General features: G+C 41.3%; 1 long non-coding RNA gene across 1 annotated transcript in view; it reads left to right on the top strand.

The window, feature by feature from the left end:
• The window catches only part of LOC129045800 (uncharacterized), a 239,935-nt gene that overhangs the window by 23,450 nt on the left and 190,313 nt on the right, over positions 1-26,172 (top strand). Inside the window, exons 2-3 of the long non-coding RNA XR_010406040.1 lie at positions 15,181-15,334; positions 16,304-16,398. This is a non-coding gene — a long non-coding RNA (uncharacterized LOC129045800). The remainder of the gene's footprint in view (positions 1-15,180; positions 15,335-16,303; positions 16,399-26,172) is intronic.

Below are 26,172 nucleotides of genomic sequence, written 5' to 3'. Positions count from 1 at the left end.
ATGAACTAGAGGACATTTTAAAATAAATGCCTTTTGTTTCATGCAGATATTGAGAAAATAAGTAAGTTTGCCGTGTCACCTAGTGAAGGCTCTTGAGGGTTCTATTTAAGGAACAGAGAAAAATGGTATAAAACTAGAAATAAGTCTATCAGTATGAATCAAGTCCATTATAAGTGTCTGACATTAATTGTTTCCAATCTATGTAGAGTTTATTCAACAGAAGCAAACTTTGGCCCAAGTCTCAAATCATTCACCAATGATGTTAAATCAGTGGAATCTGAAATAGAGACTCAGGCATTTAAATGTCCTCTAAATAAAATTCAAGCAGTTGTTTCTAGAACTGATCCTTGACCTACCGTGGTGTGGCCATTTTACCCTACAGGCTGGCTTAGGTTAGCAGGAATCGTCATCTTTTTCATTTCTGAATCCATATTTTTCTTCATTTTTAAGTAACCATTCTTTAAGCTGCTATTGCTAACACGGTCAATGAATCTTTGGCATCACTTAGATTTGTAGGCCTTAAAGAGCTCTCCACAAATTATGTCAGCTGCTCCATCTTCCAGTGACATTGCCTTTGCCCCTCATCACTCACTGTATTGTTAATAGCTACCCAGACTCTCTCTGCGTACAGAAGTAGCTATTTTTTTTCCCTTGTATAAGTGAGGGTTGAAAATCTCCCAGGTGGATGGTAGGGAATAGAAGGGGGCAGAATATTTGGAATAATGTGGCTTTTTGTTTCATTGAGTTATAGAGGGTCCTCCTCATGACCCAGCAACTTTGCATGAGTGGGGGTGAAAAGGGGTACTATAATTAATTTTTATTTTCTCACAGCTGTTTGGCCTGGAAATTACAGAATCTTAATTAAATAATCGAGAAAGGCAGACTGGCTTGGAGCAATAGCCTGCGCCCGGGTAGCATCAGACATAGGATGAGAAGTTCAGAAGCTGAAGGGTTTTATTCTCTGCCTTGACAGGAAATCATTTGGCATGTGATCTTCGAAACTTCTGGGCAGTCAGAAGGGCTCAAAGTTATAGATGTGGCCTTGTGAAAAAGATTTTAAGGCTTAAAGTCATTAACATAGACTTTGTACCACACAGGGGATTTTGTGAAATTTGTACCAGATGGGGGAACATCACTGGGATAGGAATCAGGAAACCCGGTTCATATTCTGGCTCTTCCTCTATCTGGCTGGGTGACACAGAGCAGCTCCATTCTTGGAGTCTCACTGCCTGTCTGGAAAACGAGGATGAGCTTGGAATTTAGAGTCTTGCTTCTCAAACTGTATGGCTGAAGGAACAGTGTTATATTTCCAACTCATCATTGCCTGATGCTTTTGTGAAATACAGCAAGAATGAATTACTACAAATACCATGTGCTTGGCTGTTGACCATGTCCAAAGGCAGTGCAAGTTTCTAAATGCTTGCTGTCAATTTCTGTACCTATCTCACTGTGGACCCTTGAGAATCCCTTATTTTATTTTTAAGATTATTTATTTATTTATTTATTTGACAGAGAGAGAGAGACACAGCGAGAGAGGGAACACAAGCAGGGGGAGTGGGAGAGGGAGAAGCAGGCTTCCTGCTGAGCAGGGAGCCCGATGCGGGGCTCCATCCCAGGACCCTGGGATCATGACCTGAGCTGAAGGCAGACACTTAATGACTGAGCCACCCAGGTGCCCTGAGAATCCCTTATTTTAGATGGGCACTGGTCCACGACCACATTTTAGCACCTGGTTAGGGCAGGGATTGACAAATCACAGCCTACAGGCCCACCACCTATTTTAGAAACCAAATTTTCTTAGCATGCAGCCACACCCGTTTACTTACACATTGTCTATGGCTGCCTCCAGTGCCTTGAATTATTGTGACAGAGACCCTGTGGCATCCAAAGTATTTACTTGCCCTTTATGAAAAAACAACAACAAAAACTTTGTTCACCCTGGTTTAGAGGGAGCAGAAAATAAGGGAGCTAAATTAATTTTCTAAGGTCCTTTCAAGCACAAAGAGATATTAATTCTGCCAAGATGCCTGGTAACAGGGAAAATTGGCTGTCTGACCCCAGAAGAGAAATAGCCAGAAAATGCTGTCCCTTCTGGTAAATTAGATCAGTATGTCCTATAAAGATGTTCTGTTCCAAAAGGAAATATTTCCTTTTTAAAATCCCTTTATATTTCCAATATTTCAGTGTATTCTATCTATGCACTCTGATTACATATATAATTGTATATTTAATCAGGTGGGGCCATTCAAGGTCAAAGCTCTGTCTAGATTTCTGGTTTATCCCTTTGTTAAATTCCTGGAAATGTGTGCTCTTATTTCATTTCTGAAACCTAGCCTATTCCTAAGTAATTATTAAATCTCTATTTGCTGCAAATACCTTTCTGGAATGAACTGCAATTTGTGGGCAGGACTTTGGAGGTTCTTTCTGGTTGAATGACCTTCATTTGTAGTTGTTCAGGGAGCCCTAGTAGTATCCCTTTTTACTACCTGAGCTCTAAACTCACAGGGAAAACAAGTATTTAGGATATTGGGAAAATGTGGTTTATATTTATGGACAACTGGATTTCCAGAATCAATCAGACTTAACTCTACCAAGTGACCAGTGTCCCTGGAAAACCACAAGTCTCTGATAAAAGGGTGGGCTGAGAAGTCATTTTCAGATGGAGAGACCAGAAGGACAACACTAATGGATATCCCTCCATGTTGAAGGAAATATCAGACATGGAGAGGACTAAATACTCCCAACTCCAACATCACTTAATATGAAACCTATTCATTGATTCTTCTTACTGCCTATTTGTTACAGAAAAGGAAACTCCACTAATTTCCCACTTACTGTCCTAGGTTGAGAATGCTGTTGCCACAAGGCATTAGAGTTCTAGAATTACATCATAATGATAAAATATTTGCCTTTCTCAACATTGTGGAAACTGGAAAGTGAACAGATGCCTTATCCTCAACCAACTATTGCCTAATACAGATCTCTTCATTTTTCTTCAACAAAACTGACCTAGCACCATATTCCTATCTTAGTGATGAACTCAGTTATCTATCTAGCCTTTTATGCTAGAAGTATCAAGTTCATTCTGGATTTTTCTATTCATCTAGTCATGAGCCTTGTCATTTTTATCTCAGATGTCTCTTGAAATCTTCCTCCCCATCCCCACCACAACTGCCTTAGTTCAGGCTATGAACTAAAAGCATTTAAAGTATATTTCCTGGGGGCACCTGGGTGGCTCAGTCATTAAGCGTCTGCCTTTGGCTCAGGTCATGGTCCCAGCGTCCTGGGATCGAGCCCCACATTGGGCTCCCTGCTTGGCGGGAAGCCTGCTTCTCCCTCTCCCACTCCCCCTGCTTGTGTTCCTGCTCTCGCTATCTCTCTCTGTCAAATAAATAAATAAAATCTTTTTTAAAAAATGAAGTATATTTCCTCTAACAGACACATTTTCCCCCCATGTCACATCCCTCCAGTTTCAGCACCTCTGAAGTGGACAGCTCCATGTACCCTAAAAGCATCTGACCTCAAGCATTGCTGTTCTTTTCTGCCTTAGGACCCCAGAGGTCCTCTTAACCTCTGGAAGGCACAACTGGAGGTGCTAGGGAGTTAATATCTGGTGGCAGCCTTCAACAAGTGAAGAGTCGCTGGATAAATGCATTAGCCACTGCTTCCCTTTAGAGAACTAACTCTGAGAATCATTCTACATGGATGCTCAGAGAGTGCCCAGTGGGTGTGAGTTTGGGTTATTCATGGTGGTAACAAGGTCATTCATGAAATCTTTTTATTGTATTTTTCTCATTCTTCCTGTTCCCTCATTCCTGCTTTACAGGACTACCTCCCAAGTAAACCACCTGCTCTCTAGTCCTTGTCTCAGGCTCTGTTTTGGAGGGAACACAAACTAATGTATTTACTCATCATTTATGAAGTTGGAAGGTTTTATTACTATTGCTTTAAAGATGAGAAACCCAAAGAATGAATAGATGAAGTAACTTCTTGAAAGTTTTATTTGTAGAACATGTCATAGTTAGAATACTTCCCAGTCCACTGTTTCCACAACACCAGTGTGTCCTTTCCACCCAAGATGCAAAGCGTTTTCCATGCAATACCTCATTTGCCAGTATAAAAATTCAGTGGTGGCAGAGGTAGGCATAGGGTATTTTATAACTCATTTGTAGAAAGTGCTCCCTTTGCAATTAGGCAAAATGGTAAATACTCATTAGATGAGCTTTGTTCAAGTGCTAAGGCCCATTTTTAGTGATTCAAAGAATGGAAATTTTATTAGCTCTTTATCTGTTTGTTTTCTGAACCATTCATATTACAACATACATTTACAAGTATGTTGCATTTCCTGAAATACAGCCAAATGAAGCACTTTATAAGCAAAATATTCCACTCAAATGATTTATTATCATTCATAAATCAATGAAAATGCTCTAAAGCTGAACAATTAAGCTTTCAAATATAAGTACTCAAGGTTGGCATCCTCGTTTAAAAAAATTCAAATCAGCTTTAAAGTATTAGCTCTAATTTCTGCTAAGCAGGGAAGAAAATCCCTATCCAACTGTGAACTATTTTTGCCTTTCTCAATCTTTTAAAACATTAGAATTATGAAGACAGAAGAAATTTTGCTTAGCATCCCAAATGGTCATATATAATGATCAGGAGCAGAAGATATTCTAGGAATGCCCCCTCAGCTTTTCTAATCTTGTAATCACACACATGAAATGGGAAATTGGGCTAAGGAAAATGAGTAATGGGTCAGAGTCCCAGAATAAAACAGTATACTTAGTTGGGAGTTTTGAACATATCTTTTTAGTGAAGGAACTGTTTAGAGGTAGTGGTAGAGTTAAGGGATGCTGGGGCACCAGAGTATGGCAATATCAGGAGGCTGTTAGCACCCTTAGACCTGGTGAGGCAAAAGAGGAAACAGAACTACCAGGCACAGTGATAGCTGGAACCACGGAAGACATTCCCTCACACACACCCCTCCCCCCGCCATAGGGATTGTTGTCACAGAAGAATGGTATGGAACTAGGAAAAAGTCACAGAAATAATTACTTTGACCTTTTCTCTTTTTTTTAAAATCTCCTGTGCTCTGATTACTCTCCAGGTGACCCCCCATTAGCTAAACCCAACCAGAAGCCAGAGGTTACAGAGGTCTGAGTGATGCAGTCCATAGAAGTCAGCCTCCTGGGGCACATAGAAGAACAGAGAAAGATGGAGAAGAGATCTAGGGGCTGGTGAAGGAAGAGGGAGGTTTTCATTTTGTTTACTCACTCATGAGTCAAATCTGAAATATATACAAACAAAATCAGTTTCAGGGGTGCTTTGGCTCCCCAAAGGATAGGACTTAGACATAGCACTTACAGTGACCAATTGAGGCACATTTGAATTAGTTTTTAGCCTACAGTTTAGATTATCTACTAACATTTGTGAAAGTCTATACACATTTGGGTACATATTTATTTAAGCAGAGAATTGTGATAACTATTATAGGGATAGAGAATAATATTATTACTCTTAATATTAATATTTGAAATACTAAGGTTACACATATATTGGGTGACTGACTATTGCATCCACATCTCTAAAGTTTGTTTACTCAAATTAGACAAAAATATTTCATTTTTCCCCACATATTCTTGTTGAGAAAATGGGGAGATCACCAGTTGAGCTTCTAAGGAATGTTTTTGCCCTAGGGGACTTTGGCTTTTATCGGAGCGTGGTAATATGCTTATGAGTTTGCTGCAGTTCATTCATTTATTCATTCATTTCTTCACTGAACACTTTTTGAGTATCAAGCAGTGTGCTCAGTATAAGCAATAAATTGCAAAATGGTCCTTGCCTTGTTCAATATTACATGTTAGTTTGGGAGGTAGATAAGAAACAAGCAAATTCTTTAATAAAATATGTGCAGATTATGATCAGCACTGTACAGGAAATGAAACTGTGAGGGGATGAAATATAACTAGACAGAAGAACCAATCTCAAGTAGACAGGATGGTATTTTGAGATCCTTTTTGAGAAGAGAACATGACAACTAAGGCCTGAGGGATGGGGAGGAGCTGGACCTGCAAAGAGCAGGGGGAGGTGTAACCCAGGCAGAGGAAACAGCAAATGCAAACGCGTAGTGGCAGTAAAGGGCCTGGGTCTCAGGGCAATGTAGCTTCATCTTTCCTTAGGCCTGTGGGGTACTTCTTAAGTATAAATTTCTGGGGCCCCCATCCCAGACTCACTGATTCAGGACCTAGAGAGGAGAGTCCTAGGAAACAGGTGAATACTATCATTAGGAACATTTGGGAAACCCTGCCTGTAAAGAACTATCAGTGATATTTGGACCAGAGAGTAGTCAAGGAGATGGGGACTGAGTGTAAAGAATACTGGGTAATATTGTTGGTTTTTCATAGTGCTCATTTCGGTGGTGTTCACCCTCTCAGAAGCAGCGATCAAAGTTAGCAGGTTCAAATGTATCAGACGACAACCTACTCCCTGGGCCCTGAGTCTGCCATCTGTTTTAGATACATAAGTCATCAGTGTGGTAGATGAAATTCCAAAGATATCCCCTCAAGATTCCAGTCCCCTAGTTGTTCAATCAAACACTAATCTAGATATTGTAGTGAAGGGATTTTGCCAGTGTAATTCTGGTTACTGAACCTTAAAATGGGGAGATTAACCTGGATTGCTTAGATTGGATTACCCAGTCTAATCACATGAGCCTTTACAAGCAAAGAAATTTCTCTGGCCAAAATCAGAAGAGAGATGCAACAGAAGAGGATGGCAAAAGACTCATTCAGAGAGATGCAGCAGAAACAAAGTTGTAGAGATTCAGGGCATGAGAAGGACCCGACCTGCTGATGTTGGGGTCGGGGGACACGCAGAAAGCGTAAGAAAGAATGTGGGCAGCCCCTAGGAGCAAAGGCCAGTCCCTGATTGATAGCTGGCAAGGAAATTAGGACCTCAGCCCTACAACCATAAGGAACTGGGTTGGGCCAATAACTTGAATGAGCTTGAAAACTGACTTTTCCCAGAGTCTCGCAGTAAGAAACCAGTCAGTCAACGCTTTTATTTTGGCCCTGTGAAATACGAAGCCAGGAAACCAACTAAGCTTACCAGGATTTCTGACCTACAGAACTGTGAGATGATACATTTGTGCTGTCTTAAGCCACTGGGTTTGTGATGATTTGTTATGGCAGCAATGGAAAAAATACAGGAGATAACAGTCAAACTTAGCTCCCAAACTTAAGGCCACCTTTTATACCACCATCACTAGGATTCTCACCGATGGGTTAGTGAATTGAGCCATGCAGCAGTCACTTAACTTTTCTGAGACTCATGCTCCTGATTTGTAAAATGGAGATAAAATTATCCCTAAGTCATAGAGTGGACTCGAGACTCTAATGAGATGAAAGCGCTATATAAACTTTGCAACACCACACGAACATCTAGAGATTGCTTCCGTAGATTTGGAGGTGTCAGGATGCCTTTTAGCAAGGCGCTTGCACTTCAGCTCTCCCCATTGGTTACAAGCAGGGTTGCCTGGGCAGTCGACTTGGACATGGTCTAGGATGGTACTTGGAGTTAAGGGCCGAGGCATTTACTGGGGAGTGTTGGGGATCAGCACCTACAGAAGGGAGGGAAATGAAGCAGGATTGGGCTAGAGAGAAATTGAGCTGGGATGCACTCTAAACAAAGGGTCAGCCCATCCCATGGGGGACATTAGAGCCGGGATGGCCCTTCAGACTTGTCCAGGCATGTCCCAGGGTCTAGGCCTTTATGCCCCCTGCATTGTTCATCACTGGATGAAGTTGCCCTCAAAAGAGAATGTGAGCTTGGTCCAGTCTATTAGATTCAGCTGAGACCATCCCTGCAGAGGGCTCCCAGCATCTGGAACTAGAAGTCATTCATTCCTGAGGGGACATCTGGGAAGTCCCTCATAGTGTTCACTACAATATTCCTGACCTATAAAGATCTATAATAACATGTTTTTTCCATAACACAAAGGAAACTGTATCTTCTCCAGGTACCATTTTGACTTCTAAATCTTTTGTATGGGTCAGAAGTTCAGTCTCCTGCAAGATAGATGGTGTTCTGCTATCAGTAGCCTACTTCCACCTCTCAACAGTCTCTTGAACCAGCTCATTCTTTAGGGCTTCCTTTTTTTTTTTTTTTAAAGATTTTATTTATTTATTTGAGAGAGAGAGAGAGAGAGAGCGCACATGAGAGGGGGGAGGGTCAGAGGGAGAAGCAGGCTCCCTGCCGAGCAGGGAGCCCGATGCGGGACTCGATCCAGGGACTCCGGGATTATGACCTGAGCCGAAGGCAGTCGCTTAACCAACTGAGCCACCCAGGCGCCCCTTTAGGGCTTCCTAATACCCATGTATTTCTTGGCCAGATTGGAGCCTGCTTAAACACTCTAGCATATATGGCTGCCAACGCTGTGTCAAGAAAATAACAGTGGGAAGGAGCTAAGGAGAATCCCTTAGGAACCATCTTAAAATGCCTGTGGGCTAAATGCTTAAATGAACTGAACAACTGCTGGGGTCCCCAAGGCTCCGATTTCCTGTAGTAAAAGGGAACATTTTGTGCAGTGGCAGCCATAGGGTTCCAGGAAAAATTTCAGCAGAGGCCTTTTAATATTTCATTTTCTCAAGCCTCTTCTCTCTTTCAAATGGCATAATCAACTGGAAATGTCTTATGACCTTGGAGTGTTTTTATACCATACTCCAAGCCTTACGAGTTACCCTGGAATATGAGAGCTGAAATGTTTTGTTAATATGTGATTAAAAAGGAAGGAACTAGAGAAAGAAAGGAAAAGGGTGGAAGAGACATGATTTTTAAACCTCTTGTTTGGTTCTGTTCCCCTGGCTGCCAGTTTTATGCTTTTGGAATCAGCATTAATTCTTCCCTGTCTATCATGAATGTTACTGTTTGCCTATTCCAGGGAGTGGAAAAATGTTCACTTGCACTGAGACCTTTGGCATAATTGAGAAACCACATTTTGACAAATGGGATTTTTGGTAAATACACTTTTCCCCCCAGATTTTCCAAGTGAATGTTTTCCCCCCAATGATACTTCAAATAAGACATATTCCTCATTCTTAGGGAATTGTAGACAAAGGGAGAGGAAAACGTTCTGACTAGAGAGCATATAATCTTGATCTCTACCTAGATGTCCCACCGGCAAAGCATTTTTCCAAAATTGACTTCTTCACTATATCTGCTCCTCCTTCTGTATGTATTTACTGTTTTGGTAAGTGGCCCAAATACCCTCTCAGTCACCTAAAGTAGAAACTTGAGAATTAAAGGAAGTGAGGTTAGAGAAGATGGAGAATAGGAAGTTTTCCAAGAAATTAGGAAATCTAATTTTCTTTTTTTAAAAAAGATTTTTTATTTATTCATTTGAGAGAGAGAAACAGAGAGAGTACAAGCAGGGGGAGGGGGAAGGGCAGAGAGAGAGGGAGAAGCAGACTCCCTGCTGAGCTGGGAGCCTGACATGGGGCTCGATCCCAGGACCTGGAGATCATGACCTGACTTAAAGAACATCCAGCTCAGTCAAAGGAGGAAGGACACAGGAGCATGCAGGTTGACCCAGGAAGAAAGTGTCCAGATAAAGGGGATCAGAAAAAGAGACAAAATGGACAATTTGGAGATGATGTAGAATAAGGAAAAAGCTATCGGCCAAATATATAAAAGAAGATAATCAATTTAAACCTGATCCTGGGGACATTCTCCTCTGAAAGCCATAGGAAGGAAATGTAATAAAAGCTAATATTTATTGAGGAGTTCCCATGTATTGGCACTATATATTTTACATGCACTAATTCAGCAGCCCTATGAGGTAGGTAAAATTATTATCCCCTATTTTTTAGCTGAAATAACAAGGCACAATGGGGTTGTTCTCCTCTGGAGAACATCATTTGGTTCTAAGGTGAACAATATTTGGTCAAACCAATGTTAACAAAGCTTATAGGTTTTTAACCTTTAGGATCAATCTATAGACAAATCACAGGAAACTTAACTATGGTTATAATTCAGGATATAAATATTATCATGCAAGGAAAGGGATAGCTGACACTAGTTGAGGGATGAAAGGGAGGGAGGAGACATTGAAGGAAGGTTGGGGTACTCCTGTCTTTGTCTAATAAAATGAGAGAAAAGAGAAAGAGCTTGTGTTGGATAGCTCCAGACATGGAGATTTAAAGTGCTGTTGAACGTTCAGAGGTGACCACGCTTGTCACTCTATTGGGTGGAATATAGAGGGGAAGTGAGCAGTAGGTAACAGTGTTAGGTCTACATCTAAAAATCAATAAATTGTTACAAAATGCTTAAGGTTGATACATACATACAAAATATCAGTATAAGCAAATTATTGAGAAATACAGCAGTACCTATCAGACAAAATTAGAAATAGTGGTTTCTTCAAAGGAAGACAACTGCAGTGTTACATCATAAGCTCTTTTGTCCTATTGTATGTTTAAGTATATTACTTTGTACACATTAGTTTGATAAGCCAGAGAAACAGAAGATACAACATCAACAACATCAGCGATTTGGTTTCAGGAAAACAACATCATCCCTTACATCAAATGAAAGGTGGCTAATTGGGAGTCCATTGATATTGTCACTTTGATCTTATTTATTTTGTAAATTTGTTTTGATTTTATAATAGAATAAAAGCATGAGGATTTTATACCTAGTTTTATGTATGTACGTTTCAAAATATCACTGGAATAAAAAATACTGTAAGTCAACTCCAAGAGGCCAAACCATTTCTTTTGCTATCATTTTATCACTCAAGTTTGAGAAATACCACTTCACTGCAAGGGGTTAAGCTACCTTGGTACCAACTCATTACTCAAGGCTTGGTTCAATTTCATCTCTTCCGTGAAGCCTTTCCTCAATCTTCTAGGCAGAATTGATGATGATTTCCTTTGGGTCTCACTGTACACTGTACATGCATTTATCACAGCTCATGTCTCTCTTTATAGCATTGTTTACACAGATGTTTGGTTATGATTCCTAGACTAAAAGTGCTCATGAGCTTATTCATCTGTATCCTTAGCACCCAGCTCACACCCAATCACATGCGAGGAACCCAGCATATGTTTGCTGAATCCAATGGGTGGTAGCAGCAATGATAGTCTCTTGGCTCTCAGAATCCCCTTCAAAGGTTAGCCATCAAATTGAAAAAGCACAAGTTACTTTATCCACCATAGCCTAAAAGCTTTTTAGAAGTAGGGAAACATCGAGATGAACTTTAAGTCTTACAGTTAGATTTATGGCACATTAAGGGCATCATAAAAAGAGTTGCCTTAAACTCCTCTCCTGAGTCTCTCTGTACCTCTGTAGAGATAAGGTAATGGTGTCATTCTATTCAGGTATAGTAAATATCGCTACAATGGTAGGATATCCTAGCATATAATGACATACCATAGTTAGTTACACATGATCAACTTTGTTAAGATAACTTGGCAACACTGAGATTTTTGCTGCTACTGTAGGAAAGGGGCTGAACAGATTTCCTGGCGCCATTCTTAGGTCCTATACAGTTTATCCTTCCCCGAGGTGAAAATGAATTTGGCTTATGGGTATGTTTACTTAAGAAAGCAGACAATAAATCTGCAATACTAGAAAGCAAAGAGGTGAAATTGTTGAATTTTTCTGAAAAGGCCAGATTCAAAGGAGGAAGTAGTAAGTTTATGGAGCAGTGTGTTCCTATGGGTTTTCATGGGTGGGATTGTCATTCACTGCCTCCTCTTCCACCCCCCCCACCCCCCGTGTGTCACCAGTATGATCACCCATTCATTAATTTATTTGGCAAGACACCAATTATAAGACACCAGTTAGGATCAGCATGTTGCCCGAGGCACCATGGTTGATTCACAACTAAGACGTGACCCTAATAAGCCAGTTAGAGTTTCGTGCAATTTGTCTCCTGACCAACCAGTCTGTGTTACTTCCAGGTTTAGGAACTGGCTCTGCCAAAAGGGAACATGTCTTTTCTATTGATTACAATTTTTTCAATGGAACTAAGTAACTCACAGGCAGGTATTTAAACAAAGGCATAAAACCTCCTTGGGAACCATTAAAGTTGGCTTAGTTGCTTTATTCTCAAGGAAAAAAAAACTTACTGTGATCTCAATTATAGTACTTCCTCAAAGGACGGTACCTAAGACGAGCCACTGTGTATTATAGTTAAACCATTATGTGATACTTAACCCTCTGCACTATTTAAACTATTTAAATATCTCATTTTATTCCCGCTCCTGAAAAAAAAAGTTGATTTCTTTAAAGAACGAGGAATAAGCCTCTTTTCTTAAATCTTCTACTTTTTTAAGCTTGGAATTTCTAGATAGTGATCTAGTTGGAAACATCAACATTTAAAAAAAAATAAGGTCTATACAGTGCCTTCTGAATGTTCTTTTTCACAGAAATTGCTTCAAAACATTCTTAAGTATCTGCATTTGGCATTTATGGGAACTTCTTACTCTCTACATTATGTTTATAATAATAAAGTAGAACTTCTCAGCCAGGTGGCAAACCAGACTACCCGAAGAATACTAAGAATTCTTTTGCACGTATTTCCTTTCATCTGTCCTCTCCATTAGCTGTTTCCTTTAAGCTACCAATGCTTTTGTAAGTTATAAGAAGTCTCATTTGAAACGTAGGTATCAAATATGGGCTAAACGAAATATTTTCCATTCTCCTCAAATAAGGCCAGGCATTATCATGTTAAGATATCCCCCCTCAGTGCCTTTGGGAATATATCACTCTTAGAACTCTGCGCTGATGGGTACAACCACAGGCCTCTCCAGAAAAGGTGCCATATTTAGACTTTAGTATAACAACACCTTTCTGTGAGCTCTGGGGGAGCACTCTTAACCCAACACACGTGTTCCATTGTTTCACCAGGCCTGGTCATAAAATAGGGTCTTAGTAATAATTATGAAGGAGTGTATCTTCATCCCTTACTCAGAATTGGCAAAGCCAATTCTTCCCTCAAGTCCCTCCTGCTACTCCAGGAAAAACTCAGAATATTCCTGGAGCTGCCGCCCTCAAGTTCGCTCTTGCCCTGAGATGGCAGGGTCCAGCCTCAAGGAACTGTGAGTTCTTCTCAAGCTGGGGGTCGGGAACACCAGTGGTCATGTCACTGAGAGGAGGAGGGGTGGGAGGTGGGGGGGGGCAGTGATTCTCCTCCAGGTTGGGCACAGGACCAAGCTAAGCTCAGCGATGCGACTCTCATTTCTTTTTCACTGAAGATTCTGGGGGAACTTGCTGGGGGCTGTACATGTCTGAGAATTAGTTCAGTGAAAGGAGAGATGATAGGCAGTCATTTCAGGCTGAGAACTGAACCATTTGTATGAGGTAAGGGAAGCTTTAAGTTGGAGAGGATGGCTCACCTTTGTGCCAGCTGATCTTTCTAGCAACAGTGACATCTTCAAAGTCACCATATTGGGTAACCGGGAGGTTTGGCTAAGGAAGAACAAATTTTGGCGCCCGCAAATTACAGTTTGGGTAAAGTGGTCCTTTTCTGGCTGGACCTCAACTTTCTTAGTCAGGTGGTATTTCACTGCTTTTCTAGAAGGCTCCTTTTGATAGAGAAGAGCACATGAACATGGCAACTAGAGGGTCTGTCTGACCGTATCACATAAGGGTCTTAATAGGAGCTGAGGGACGGCCCCTGAATGGGCCTTGAGTTCTGAGTCCACCAGTCTTTTCTACTTTGCCTGCCTGCTTCGAGCCCCAGCATGGTACACTGGACACCCAAGAATTACTTACCAAATCAATCACCTATTAGTTTGGTCATCTTGGGGAAGTTATTTAACCTTTCTGAACTTCCTCTTTTAATGTTTAGTAGAGATTATGATGCCTTCTTTGCAAGGTCATTTGTAAGGTGTAAACAGGGTGACATCCAGTTGATCCTCATTATTTGTAAAGTGGTATTTGTGAATTTGCCTACTTGGTAAAATGAATTTGTCACCCAATATCAATACTTAAATTTCTTTCACCATCATTCACAGAAATGCACAGAGTGGCAAAAAGTTTGAGTCCCCCAAAGTGCATGTTCCCAACTGAGGCCAAATAAGACCATGCTCTGCTTTCTAGTTTCAGCTCTCAGGCTAAACAAGTGTCCTTATTTTTTGGCTCTATTTAGTGCACAGGTTTTGTGGTTTTGTTTTGTTTTGTTTTGTTTTTTTTTGGTCATTTCACTGTTTAAAATGGCCTGCAAGCGTAGAGCTGAAGCACTGTGTGTTGTTTGTAAGTATAAGGAGGCTGGCACATGCCTTATGGAGAAAATACACATGTTGGGTAAGCTTTGTTCAGGCCTGAGTTACAGTGCTGTTGGCTGTGAGTTCGATGTGAATGAATCAGCAATATGTACTCAAGAAAGTGTCTTTAAACAGAAACACACAAAACAAAGTTATGTATTGATTGGGTGACGAAAATGTGACCATTATATTTTTTGGTATGAATTATGAAAAAAAAAGAAAAAGAAAATGTTGACCAGACCATCACAGGAACTTAGCCCTGTATTTCCCCGGGAGCAGGGATTTAGTGTTTGCTAATTCAGTGTTTATGGAGATTTTATAGAATGTAACTACCGTGAGTAAGGAGAATTGACAGTACCCTGAATTGCCTGGTACTTAGTCGGGGCTAACCTTACACTTACTCCTTTGACTTCTCTCCTATGCATAAGAGTAAAATGATGAATTTTCTTTGAAGAGGGAGGATTGGCTGCTTCTTTACCCTCGTTTCCTTAGAGTGTTTCCTTGAAAACTTAATAGGTCTAATAAGAGGCCTGACCTTTTTAGTTTACAATGAAAGGTCGGGAGCCTTCTGATCCTTGACACCTCCAAAATGACCTTTCTCATGAGGTTTATAGGAGACTCTCACAAAGTGAATCCATTTATTGTTCAAGGAGACAAGAGAAGACTGAATTATTCTTTCCTCTACTTCACTGTAGAAACATATAAAATTCTGTCTGAACTTTGTAGATACTTTTGAGCATGTAAATGTGGTAGTGCTTGCTTTAATAAACTGTGCTCCTTCTCTCTTCTATATTGATACAGAGGGGTAGGGGTATTTTCTTTCTCCAACATATGCTTGGGTTTTGTTTTGGGAAAGCTGTTCTTTGTCAGTTTTTTTTTTTTTTTTTTAAGATTTTATTTGTTTATTTGTCAGAGAGAGAGAGAGCACACAAGCAGAGGGAGAAACAGGCAGAGGGAGAAGCAGGCTGCTGAGCAGGGAGCCCGACGTGGGGCTCGATCCCAGGACCCCAGGACCACGACCTGAGACGAAGGCAGACGCTTAACGACTGAGCCACCCAGGCGTCCCTGTAAGTTTCTTGAGCTTGTTTGTATCTGGCAATGACCAAGATTACCAAGTGGCTCTTTGGCTTTGTTATAATGCAGTTCAAATGATTCTAATGCACCTATTAAGTTAAAGTGGCTATGCTTGTGGGCTCTCAGTGAATCAGTTTTGTTGTCGAATAATGAAGCACCTCAGGTTTTCCAGATTTCTTTGTCTACTTAGAAAAATGGATGTCCAGGCATTTCATAAGGTACTAGATGATCCTAATTGTGGATTGAGGATGTTGCAGGCATAGGAAAAAAATTACTTAGACTGCATTTCATGGCATGATTCTCAATTATTGGCTCCAGCTATGAACCAGATATCTGATTTTTCTAGGAGATACAGAACACTAATAGTTTAAGACAGAAAACAAGTTAGGGCTCCATTGATCCATCTTGTTGGCTGTTTTGAGGAACCCGTTTCACCAAGGGATGAGATAGGCAATGCTTGATTTTGTACTCATTAATCTGTTGCCTCTTCCACGCTCTTTTTTTTCCCCTGCAGATGTTCAGAGTGGTGTCTGAGTCAGTGACTCAGCATACTACTTCTTCTCGGGCAACATTTCCCAACCCTTTGTGTGTGTGTGTGTGTGTCTATGTGTGTGTGGCGGGGGTGGGGGAGGATTGCCCCAATGAGAAGCACTGCTTTCGAGAGAGAAAGCACATTCTGTGCCAAGCGGGGGTTTCTAGTGTTTTCCTGTCTCTGAGCCTCCAGGCCAGCAACAGAAAGTCATTGGTCCCTACCACTAAGGTTGCCCACCTGACTGTCCTCGGGAGAAATGTGGCTACCACATGACAGAGGTTCTTCTCAGTGGGCTGTCCTCAGGTTGCCAGCATCTCAGGAACACCATTTGCTTGGTGTCTCCCGTTTTCCTGTCTAGAGAAGGAAGAAAACACTGCCCCTCACAGAAGCTTCATTTTGTTCTGATTTTTGTTTCCTTTTTCCTTCATAGAGGACAACAAGCATAACAGCTTCTTCAAGGTATAGAACAACCGGATCATCTGATTTTCAGCCTTCCTCAGTTCTCCAGAGCTCCTAACCATAAACGTGAGCAACTTCCCTTTTTTGATCGTTCCTTCCTCAGGACCTTTGTCCAGCCAAGCTAATTGGCTCAGTGCAGAGAGGCAGAGGGATATGGAGGCTAGGAGCGTAGACCCAGTTCAAAGCCTGGCTCTGCAGTTCACGTTGTGTGACTTGGAACGGCTCAGCTTACCTTCTGGGTACTTTAGATGTCTTCTTTACAAAATGCTTCTAATGATATCCCCACCCGTAAATCGTTACCGTGACTCTTCAATGAGTTAGTATCCTCACAGCCCTTGGTATGGCGGTGGAAGGAACATCTGTGTTTCAGTGCAGATCCCCGCCACACCTTTCCCCTTTTACCTGCTTCTGGAGCTACAGGAGCTATTTTACAACTCTAGCCTGCAGAAAACGGAGAGTGATGTAATACAAGTCTTGTCCACAGACATGAAATTGTCCTGTCATTGATGCTGCCATTATCTAGCTGCTTTTATTTCGGTGTCTCTCCGAGTAAGGACCACAGGGAGCTGACATCTTGGCTCTTCTTCCTTTCAGTGTCTATGCAATAAGTTGAGTGTACAAAGGGTTCATGTTTCTTTACTGGTCAGATCTGTCAGGCCTCGTCCGACGTCCCAAAGCCCATCTGCTTGTTACTGTAGCTCTTTATACCATTGGGTGTTATTTTTGTCAATAGCCTGCCATCTTGTACCTATCCTTTTTGATGTTTTCTGCGGCAGGATTTATTATTGAGTGTTAGGGACAACCCAAAACTGAGTGCACAAACATCTGTGGCCTCCTAGCCTGTGTCATCCCAGCCCATCTTAGTTAACTACCGTGGTGTTAACACACTACCCCCAAACTTAGCAGCTTACAACAGCACACACTTGTTACCTCGAAGTTGATGTGGGTCATGAATTCAGGCATGGCTTAGATGTGTGCATCCTCTGGCGATCGAGGCATTGACCGAGGCTATGGTCTCATATCAAACTCAGCTGGGGAAGGATCCCCACTCGCATGGTGGTTGTCAGGATTCAGTCCCTCAAGGGCTATTGGACTGAGGGGTCTGTTCCTTGAGGATTATTGGCTGGAGGTTGCCCTCAGTTCCTTGCAATGTGGGCCTCTCTACATTTGCTTGATCAAGGTGTACAAACTAAGAAGCCAATAAAGACAGACTACCAGCAAGATGGTGTCACAGTCTTTTATAACTTAATCACTGAAGTCATGTCCCATGACTTTACCATATTCTCTTCATTAGGATCAAATCACTAGGTCCAGCTCATGCTCAATAGGAAGGGATTATGCGGGGATGTGAATACTAGGAGGATGGGAATCATGAGGAGCCATCTTAGAAGTCTGCCCATCACAGAGACAAATGTGAAGCAAATCTGACGGGGCAGACAAAATAATCATGACCCCAAACTCCCTAGGCTTCACGAGCAGAGGTACAAATAAGGTAACATTATTATAGCTTGTAGTCCCCACCTGCTGACACCGTGTCTTCAGCCTCTCCCTCAAAGTCAACCTTGTTTATTTCTGAGAATCCACCAAGGTATCTCATACGGTCTCATATAGTCTCAGCCCACCCTGGTCTTTAGCTACAGCTTTTACGAACAGCACCCAGGTACTGACATTAGTATTCCCAGAGATGGAGTTTCTTTCAGTCCTCGTTGCACTCTCGAAGCCATCTACAAACACACACTTGACAGAATGCTCCCTACCTGCTGGAGTCACAACTTAGATACCCGAATGGTGCTGCTGATTTCCCAGTGTTCCTGCCGTGTAGAGCCCCTCTATTTGGTCAAACCCCCTCGTTCAGGTCAGTTTGGGGAAGGGGTATAATAGCATCCTCATTGCGTTTTGATCAGATGCTCAAAACCTCCTCAGAGGTTCCCTCACTATTTCCCATCTGTGTTAATACCTAGAGGCAGTTGTAAATGTTTAACAATTGGCCCTTTAAAAAAAAAAAAAAAAAGCCCTGATTTGGAGCATTTGCCAGTTTCCATGGTATAAGTGCTCCCACCATGGATGATTACAAATGACCAATGTGACATTAGTGAGTGTGGAATTGGGAGGATATGGGAGCAGGCAGCTCTTAGCAAGCCAATATAAGCTGGCTCCAGTGAACCATTGTTTGGACAGAGCCATGATAGGAACCTGAGCCTGGACTAGCTGGAACCTCACTATGCACTCCACATGGATATTCACCTCCATCTGATAAGGCATGGGATTAAATCACTCTACTGATACTCTAGCCATGACTCCGGAACTCTTGTGGATTTCTTTCACGGAAGTTGCTTCCACGACAAACTGGGCCTAGACCTCCGTATCCTCAGAGAAAAGTCTGAAGTACTGAAACAGCCCCCCAAATTTATAGCCCCTTTAAGATCCTGTTTCCCAAGATCCTCATGGACTCCAGGCTATTTCACAGACTTGGGCTGTTCCTCTGGGTCTTTGATCTTTCCACCCTCTATCCCACCATGTTGGCCCAGCCTGAAGGACTGAGTTTCCACCCCGGTTCTTCTTCCTTGATTCTAGCTAGGACCCCATTTTACTGTTAAGGGACACTATTACCCCATATAAATTGATCCAGTTTCTTTTCTTGAGGCTTTGTTTTGCCCCCTTTACAATGAATATAATCATGGACTCAGAGCTTCTTGACACACAAAGTAGTAGAGATTTTGGAAAGAGGCAGATATGCCCTTATAATTCCATAGAAATGTGACCTTGGGTGGATCATTTAGCTTTCCTGAGTCTGAGCATCTCTGTATGTTTAGTGGAGGTGAGAATACCTACTTCCTAGATTTGTTATGGGGTTATAAATCAGAGGATGGATATAAAGTTCTGAGCACAGAGTACGTGTTTCACAAAAATATCTCCAAATACCCCATTATTGCTTTTATTGATTGTGTACACATGTTCTCTCTCTTACCCTCCATCTTTAAGCACAAGTGAATCTCTATCCATGGACACAAGGTTGGGGTTGGGTTGGATGGGGCTGAGTTGACCCGTCTTGGGCTGAGGGTCAAGCAGGAGACAGAGAGAGTTGTCACCCTTGTAAGGAGGTTCAAGACCTGGTACCACGTTTGCTTGTGTTTTTTTTTTTTTTTTTAAATACATGTTTGTATTAATTTTTCAAAATATAAAGGTATAACCTGCTCATCTTTAGAAAAATATATAGTCATGTATTTTATTTTATTTTTTATTTTATTTTATTTTATTTATTTATTTGAGAGAGAGAGCATGAGATGGGGGAGGGTCAGAGGGAGAAGCAGACTCCCCGCCAAGCAGGGAGCCCAATGCGGGACTTGATCCCGGGACTCCAGGATCATGACCAAAGGCAGTCACTTAACCAACTGAGCCACCCAGGCGCCCTATAGTCATGTATTTTAAAAAGCTAATTACCCACTCCTCCCCCTTTCCTATTCTTTTGTTGAAAGCAATGTGTTTATCCTTCTGTAACTTATACATGCTACACAAACATAAATGCATATACTAGGGCTTTCCTTGATGCTTATTTTTATAAAATGGGCCCCTAAGATATGCATTACTCTGCAACTTGTTTTTCTCACTTAATAATTCATCATATGGACATTATTTGCTTTTTTGTATGCTCTCAATACATAGTTACTGAAATATTCATTTGTGAAATAAGACTACAAAATTCTTCTGTTGTAATAACTTTATTGAAATATAATTCACATACTATATAATTCACCCATTTAATATGTAGAATTCAGTGGCTTTTAGTACATTCAAAGAGTTTTACAACCATCAGCACAAACAATTTTAGAACATTTTATCACTCCCCAAAGTACCTTTAGCAATTGCCTTCCATTTCTCTCCACCAGCCCTCTACCCTCAGCAGCCCTAGGCAACCACTAATCTACTCTTTGTTTCTAGAGACTTGCCTGTTCTCCACATTTCCTATCCATGGAATAATATGTTTTTTTTTGTAACTGACTTCCTTCCCTTAGCATGTTTTCAAGGTTCATCCATACTATAACATGTATCAGGGTTTCATTCCTTTTTATTGCTGAATACTGTTACATTGTATGGATATGCTTCATTCTGTTTATTCATCCATCAGTTAATGGTTATTTGGACTGTTTCCACTTTTTGGTTATTATGAATATTGCTTCTGTGAACATTTGCATATATCATTTGCTTTTTTTTTGAGGGGGGAGGGGCAGAGGGAGAGGAAGAGAGAAAATCTTAAGCAGGCTCTGTGCCCACTGCAGGGCCCAACATGGAGCTAGATCTTACCACCCTGAGATCATGACCTGAGCCAAAATCAAGAGTCAGACGCTTAACCGGCTGAGCCACCCAGGCGCCCCTATCATTTGCTTTTTAACCCCCAATTTTCTGGTCACCTGTTGACCTCTTTCTCATTCCACACCCCACATTCTGGGAATGCTTAGTCCTCAGCAGAATGCCAGAGTCCCTAATTTAGGGGTGTGCGCAGATGTTCAAGCTTCCGTTATACACTAGGTCTGCATGTTTTATGGTAGATGATATCGGACACTAACTCTGAAAACAACAGTTTTTCTTCTCCAACAACAAAAATAAATTCGTACTTCTCCTGACAACTTGGTTTCATGATATAATCAGAAGATACCCTGTGGTAAAATAATAACAATCTCTGCTCTGTATCTTCAGTACAGATCTCTTTCCATGTCAAATATCTGGCTGCCTGGACCATCTGGATTTCCTATAGGCCTCTCTAAAGAGCCTGTCCAAGATGGTGCTCATCATAGTCCCTGACACTCCATCCTCCACAAATGCACTCTGACTCCTGCATTCCCTACACGGGTGGAAGGCACCCGCTTACGTACTGCCACGGAGTCAGAAATCTATCAATCTGTTCTGCGTATGATCAGTTACCCAAGGCATGTCAAGCTCTCTGAAATAGTTCTCTAATTCATCCTCTTCTCCTTATCCTCACTGCTACATCAGTTCAACCTTTCGCAATATCCCCTTGTGTGCCATGACCTCCTGAAACACACAGTGTTCTGTGTTTCCACATTTTCTTTGCCCACGGTATCCCTCTCCTTCTCACGTGCCTGGTTAGTGTTAAGTCAACTTTTAAGACTCACCTGAAATGTCACCTTGTCTCCAATGGTCTTTTTCTCCCTTTGCCTTCAAGTCAAGTGAGTTGCCCTTTTTGCTCCTTGGCACACTGCTCTTACCTTTATTTTAGCACTTACCATGTTCTGGTGTAGTTACTGGTTTGTCTATTTCTGCTTTCATTTGATTCTGAAATTCTTCTGTCTTTTATTTTTTATTTTTTAAATTTTATTTTTTTAAAAAGATTTTATTTATTTATTTGACAGAGAGCGACCATGGGGGGGGCGGGGGGAGCAGAGGGAGAGGGAGAAGCAGGCTTCCCATGGAGCAGAGAACCCAATGCGGGGCTCGATCCCAGGACCCCGGGATCATGACCTGAGCTGAAGGCAGATGCTTAACTGACTGAACCACCAGGCGCCCCTCTTATGTTTTTTAAATCACTGTAGCTCACATATTAGTAGTAGTAGACAAATATATGTTTAATAAGTGAATGAATAACTAAACTTTTGTATATAAAGAAAAATTTGGATAAATGATCAATTTTTCAAATATATTTGAGGAACTCCCCTCCTTATTAGATCTCAGCTGTTCATTTGTTACATGTCTTACATTCCAGGGTACTTATGTAAATATGTAACTGTTTTCATCTATGCTTTCTCCATCTGATTTGATAAATTTTAATGATTAGATTCTGAATAATTGGTGAGACTCCTTGAAATATGCATAATAGATCCATTAATAGTAATTTCTAATTAAAGAGTATTTTTTAAATGAGCAAAGTGATAGAATAAATCCATTAAGTCCCATTAAATCCCTCCATAAAAGTGAACACTTTGCGTTTGTTAAGGGTTCCTTAATGAAACATCATTAGCCCAAGTACTTCAGAAATTAATATGAAGCCCTCTGCACAGAGTCATGTCTTTCAGAAGCACATGCCTTGTTAGGTGGCTCCATGGTCAGAGCTCATCAATTCCATAAGTTTATCACACTGAGACTCACTTTAATGCTTTGCTAAATATTAATAGAAAAATATCATTAGAGTTGTGTACATTATTTATTAATCTAAAGAGGTAACATCGCCCACAGCAACTTCTTTCAAGATCCATCTCCAAAAGGTAGTGAAACAAAAGCAAAAATGAACTTTTGGGACTTCATCAAGATAAAAAGCTTCTGCACAGCAAAGGAAACAGTCAACAAAACAAAGAGGCAACCCACAGAATGGGAGACGATATTTGCAAATGACACTACAGATAAAGGGCTGGTATCCAAGATCTATAAAGAACTTTTCAAACGCAACACCCAAAAAACAAATAATCATGTCAAAGAGTGGGCAGAAGATATGAAAAGACACTTCTCTGAAGAAGACATACAAATGGCTAACAGACACATGAAAAAATGTTCATCATCATTATTCATCAGGGAAATCCAAATCAAAACCACACTGAGATACCACCTTACACAAGTTAGAATGGCCAAATGGACAGGGCAAGAAACAACAAATGTTGGAGAGGTTGTGGAGAAAGGGGAACCCTCTTACACTGTTGGTGGGAATGCAAGTTGGTACAGCCACTCTGGAAAACAGTATGGAGGTTCCTCAAAAATTTAAAAATAGAGCTACCCTATGACCCAGCAATTGCACTCTTGGGTATTTACCCCAAAGACACAGATGTAGTGAAAAGAAGGGCCATATGCACCCCAATGTTCATAGCAGCAATGTCCGCAATAGCCAAACTGTGGAAAGAGCCGAGATGCCCTTCAACACATGAATGGATAAAGAAGATGTGGTCCATATGTACAATGGAATATTACTCAGCCATCAGAAAGGATGAATACCCAACTTTTACATCAACATGGATGGGACTAGAGGAGATTATGCTAAGTGAAATAAGTCAAACAGAGAATGTCAATTATCATATGGTTTCACTTATTTGTGGAACATAAGGAATAGCATGGAGGACACTAGGAGAAGGAAGGGAAAAATGAGGGGGGTGGAATTGGAGGGAGAGATGAACCATGAGAGACTATGGACCTGAGAAACAAACAGGGTTCTAGAGGGGAGGGGGGAGGGGGGATTGGTTAGCCCGGTGATGGGTATTAAGGAGGGCACGTACTACATGGAGCACTGGGTGTTATATGAAAACAATGGATCGTGGATCACTACATCAAAAACTAATGATGTATTGTATGGTGACTAACGTAACATAATAAAATTAAAAAAAAAAAAGAGGTAACATCTCTTCCTAGCAAAAAGAACTTCAGAATTCAAGTATTAAAGCCGATTTTGAAATTTTCATGGAGGAGAAAACAAAAAGGAGAAGAGATACATGAACGAGGGGGAGATGGTAAATATTTAAACGTATATGGGGCATGTTTCCCATAGCTCCGTAGGTTGATGAGGAACAGGAAAGAATAATTAACTTGGTCTCTTCTGTGAAAAAGAACACTAAGCCAAATACCAGTTTGTTAACTTCTGTATCTGGAGAGCCACGTTCACTGCTCTTTGCACTCAAAGCTTCTGCTGGCGTGTCAGAAGAATTTTTAAAATTCTGATAAACCCATGGCAGCTCTGGAAAGAGACTTGGGTGCCACCAGCCAAACGTGCATTTTGAGGACTATGTGAAAAATTGAAAAATACAGTTGGACTGATAGAAAAAGCAAAGGTGAAAAACCCCAAAGCCCCGCCCCCCTCCCGGAGCAAATGAGGAGACTGCAGAGAAGTGAGCACGTGGGACTTCACAGGAAAGTTCCATGCTGCCGAGGCACCGGGGAGTGGGAGAAGATGAGCAGGTGGCTGGTGGCATCATGGGAATGGAAGTAAAGAGGTCTAGTCTGTCCCCATCCAGGTAGCCTTTCAGCCATGGCACCAACTGAGACCCTCTGTGCTGGTTTTTATTCAAAGTAGCTACTCTTAGTAACCAAAATCTACTCTGGGCTAGCTATCTTGCCACTCACTTGTGAATGATTCAGAGTTGCTTCTGGTATTAAATAATAGAACTTACTGAAGGAAGGCCCTCTGAAATCAATCCCCAATTTCTTGTACAAAGAGCATGGAATTCCGCAGAATATAGCTCTCTCGGTTTGAACATAATTGGAGTTTTTGTCTAATCTCCCTTCATCCAATAACCTAATCTCTCATCATTTCCAGGAATGCCTCTTCTGCATTCGACATTTCTAGGAGTTTGGGTGATATCTCTTGAACAATTTCTCCTTTAAGTACTATCCTATTATCTAATTTGTGTTAAAATCCTGAATCTGATGGCCTCCCTACCCTATTCCCTCTAGGCTCTCGGGCCTGCAAGAGAAAGTAGATTTTTCTCTCCTTTCTGACACTTACCATACCTGCAGTAAGAGGAAAAGAGTGAAATCTGTTTGATCTCAGAGACATGCTGTTTTGTGGATAATGAAAACAAATGAAGCATAACAGTTAATTTTGTTCTTTCTATCACAGATGGGGTCTCCTGTTAAAGAAACCTCTCAATCAAATAGATTCTTTTATTTGCCACTGAAGGCCCAGAGAATTAGACAGCTAACGTGCTCATCCTCTACATTCTCATTTAGAGATAGATCAGCAAGGACAAGTTGTATTTGCTGTCCGACTTCCATCATTCTCTGAGCTTGAGACATTTTAAATTCTGAGAACTCTGATCATCATTGCCTATTTTTAAACAACAAAAGCCAAGAAAATTATTCTCCTTTATAGTCCATAACATAGATATCAGCACAGGATAAGACAAACACTAGAGACCGTCATGTTTTCAATGGTTTGTCTGTCCCAAGTTCCAAGGTCACGTTTTCTTTGTTGTTTTTTTTTTCTCTTTTTTTTCAAGTCAGTGCAAAAATGAAGGAATTGCCACAAAGAGAAATACCAAGTATCTACAGTAGAAGGAAAGCTCAGGGAGTCATGGAAAGGGCAGTGGTGAGCGGTGAGCTGTGTGTCTGCTGATGAGCTCTGAAAAAGGAATTTCACCCTCAGAAAAATTCTTCTAGAAATCGTTATGAATCTCTTTTGCAAAAGCTTAAAAACAATGGCCTCAAAGCCAAAGCTAGATGTCTTTCAGAGACAGAATATTTTCACTAAAATGACTGTCATTTTTTAAAATCCAAGTACAGCTGACACACAACGTTACTCGTTGCAAGTGTACAACACGGTGATTTGACAACTCCATATGTCATGCTCTGCTCACCACAAGTGCTCCCTGTCACTTTCTGAATGTCTTCCTCACGAGTCCTTCATCATTCGAATGACATTGTGGAGAGATGAGAGATCCGGAGACTCAGAGAGGTCATGTGACTTGTTCATAATTAAACACAGACATTCTTCATATCTAGGATGAGAGGTTCAGGATCATCCCTGTTGACCATGAATTTACCAGGACTCTCCCTGATGTTTTCCTAGGGACCCAGCAGCACGCACAAATAATTAGCAGAATTATATGTATTTGTGAAAACCAGCGCCGCAGTCACTCCTCTAATTTCACCATATCCCATGCTTGCCTCTCCAGCTCAGTGTGGCTCTGATAATATTCTTTTTTTTTTAAAATTTATTTGAAGAGAGAGACACAGTGAGAAAGGGAACACAAGCAGGAGGAGTGGCAGAGGGAGAAGCAGGCTTCCCGCCGAGCAGGGAGCCCGATGCGGGGCTCGATCCCAGGACCCCGGGATCACGACCTGAGCCGAAGGCAGACGCTTAATGACTGAGCCACCCAGGCGCCCCTGATAATATTCTTTTTAAAGCCT

Source organism: Mirounga angustirostris, unplaced genomic scaffold, assembly GCF_029215605.1.
Source record: "Mirounga angustirostris isolate CCGP_5_RB_7025 unplaced genomic scaffold, mMirAng1.0.hap1 SCAF_11, whole genome shotgun sequence".
Classification (NCBI taxonomy): Eukaryota; Metazoa; Chordata; class Mammalia; order Carnivora; family Phocidae; genus Mirounga; species Mirounga angustirostris.
This window is presented reverse-complemented; position numbering and strand designations above follow the sequence as displayed.